Genomic DNA, 3,022 nt, shown 5'->3' on the forward strand with positions numbered 1-3,022 from the left:
TGGGTCTCCTTTGTCAGTTCAGTACTGGTAGAGAATTGCTGTTCACTGTCTACACACATGGCAACCAGATCTGACCCATGTGTGTATGTGCCTTTGAGATGGAGGGGAAACAGGAGCCTCCCAAGTTCAGATCAGTTGCTTTGATTCCCATTTCCACTGTGGATTGGCTCATTTGTGCTTACTTCTCTCAATCATCCATTTTGGTTAGTGAACAGGTCACACAATGAAGAAATTCATATGGCCTGAAATGGTATGTGAATGTGTATGTGTGTTAGTTAGGTAACTTAGAAATAGCATATTTGAAAAACAAACCAGCAAGAACCTGGCACTAATGTTCTGTAACTAGGTTTCCTATTGCCTTGAACAGATATTATGATCACTGGTGGCCAAATGAATTCAAAAGCAAAACATGTACAACACTGACTAATACAATCCTTTCCCAGGTTCCGGAGAACAGCTTGTGGTGGCTCTGTTTCATCAAAGGAAGCTCTGGTCTGTTGCAAGAATGGCTTGCTCATTCTGCTGATGAGTTAGTTGTATTAATGTGCCAGAAAAAAGCAGCGATATGGGGATAATTTCTATAAAACTTGATGTTTCATCCGAATGTGATTAACAGAGCCAGAATTTTTGTCCTTGCTACTGTGAAATAACTCAGAGCCAGTGGTTGAGTTAATCACAGCTAATATTTTGTCCACATCTGAACAAAGCATCAGTTGATTTTCCTTCCTTTCTGCATAATAGTTTTTGAGAGAGACATTTTGTTTTTTCAGTTTGAAGATTTTTTAGTGAGGATAAGAGTATGGAATTACCAGATTAGAGATAAATTTTGAGATGCAGGGGATCAACAACTATGCACATTTTGTAAAAAACTGGTTATTAAATACATATTCCAGGCCAACCACTGAAGCAGAGCTGTGGAGCCCCAATCCCAAGTCAGCCACTATCCAAGAGCCGAAAACCTGATTCCTTTCTGACTTGCCCATCCTCCAGCCGTGTGGCTGATAGGGCCTTAGTGTTCCGGCCGGGTGTCAGGCCTGAGCCTCTGAGGTGGGAGAGCCAAGCTCAGGACATTGGACCACCAGAGATGTCCCAGCCCCACGTAGTATCGATCGGCGAGAGCTCTCACAGAGATCTCCATCTCAATGCTAAGACCCAGCTCCACTCAACGACCAGCAGCTCCAGTGCTGGACACCCCATGCCAAACGACTAGCAAGACAAGAACACAACACCACGCATTAGCAGAAAGGCTGCCTAAAATCATAATAAGTTCACTGACACCCCCAAAACACACCACCGGACACGGTCCTGCCCACCAGAAAGACAAGATCCAGCCTCATCCACCAGAACACAGGCACCAGTCCCCCCCACCAGGAAGCACACACAACCTACTGAACCAACTGTACCCACTGCAGGCAGACACCAAAAACAACGGGAACTGCAAACCTGCAGCTGGTGAAAAGGAGATCCCAAACACAGTAAGTTAAGCCAAATGAGAAGACAGAGAAATACGAAGCAGATGAAGGAGTAAAGTAAAAAACCACCAGACCAAACAAATGAACAGGAAATAGGCAGTCTACCTGAAAAAGAATTCAGAGTAAAGATAGTAAAGATGATCCGAAATCTTGGAAATAGAATAGAGAAAATATAAGAAACGTTTAACAAGGACCTAGAAGAACTAAAGAGCAAACAAACAATGATGAACAAGATAATAAATGAAATTAAAAATTCTCTAGAAGGAATCAATAGCAGAATAACTGAGGCAGAAGAACGGATAAGTTACCTGGAAGATAAAATAGTGGAAGTAACTACCACAGAGTAGAATAAAGAAAAAAGAATGAAAAGAATTGAGGACAATCTCAGAGGCCTCTTGGACAACATTAAAAAGACCAACATACGAATTATAGGGGTCCCAGAAGAAGACGAAAAAAGAAAGGGACTGAGAAAATATTTGAAGAGATTATAGTTGAAAACTTCCCTAATATGGGAAAGGAAATAGTCAATCCAATCCAGGAAGCACAGAGAGTCCCATACAGGATAAATCCAAGGAGAAACACGCCAAGACACATATTAATCAAACTATCAAAGATTAAATACAAAGAAAACATATTAGAAGGAGCAAGGGAAAGGCAACAAATAACATACAAGGGAATCCCCATAAGGTTAACAGCTGATCTTTCAGCAAAAACTCTGCAAGCCACAAGGGAGTGGCAGGACATACTTAAGGTGATGAAAGGGAAAAACCTGCAACCAAGATTACTCTACCCAGCAAGGATCTCATTCAGATATGATGGAGAAATTACAAACTTTACAGACAAGCAAAAGCTAAGAGAATTCAGGACCACCAAGCCAGCTTTACAACAAATGCTAAAGGAACTTCTCTAGGCAGAAAACACAAGAGAAGGAAAAGACCTACAATAACAAACCAAAAACAATTAAGAAAATGGTAGTAGGAACATACATATCAATAATTACCTTAAATGTAAATGGATTAAATGCTCCAACCAAAAGGCATAGACTGGCTGAATGGATACAAAAACAAGACCAGTATATTTGTTGTCTACAAGAGACCCCCTTCAGACCTAGAGACACATAGAGACTGAAAGTGAGGGGGTGGAAAAACATATTCCATGCAAATGGAAATCAAAAGGAAGCTGAAGTAGCAATTCTCATACTAGACAAAATAGACTTTAAAATAAAGGCTATTACAAGAGACAAAGAAGGACACTACAAAATGATCAAGGGATAAATCCAAGAAGAAGATATAACAATTGTAAATATTAATGCACCCAACATAGGAGCACCTCAATACATAAGGCAAATGCTAACAGCCATAAAAGGGGAAATCGACAGTAACACAATCAGAGTAGGGGACTTTAACACCCCACTTTCACCAATGGACAGATCATCCAAAATGAAAATAAATAAGGAAACACAAGCTTTAAATGACACATGACCTAACTGATATTTATAGGACATTCCATCCAAAAACAACAGAATACACTTTCTTCACATTTGCTCATGG

The sequence above is a fragment of the Lagenorhynchus albirostris genome, chromosome 12 (genome assembly GCF_949774975.1).
Source record: "Lagenorhynchus albirostris chromosome 12, mLagAlb1.1, whole genome shotgun sequence".
Taxonomy (NCBI): domain Eukaryota; kingdom Metazoa; phylum Chordata; class Mammalia; order Artiodactyla; family Delphinidae; genus Lagenorhynchus; species Lagenorhynchus albirostris.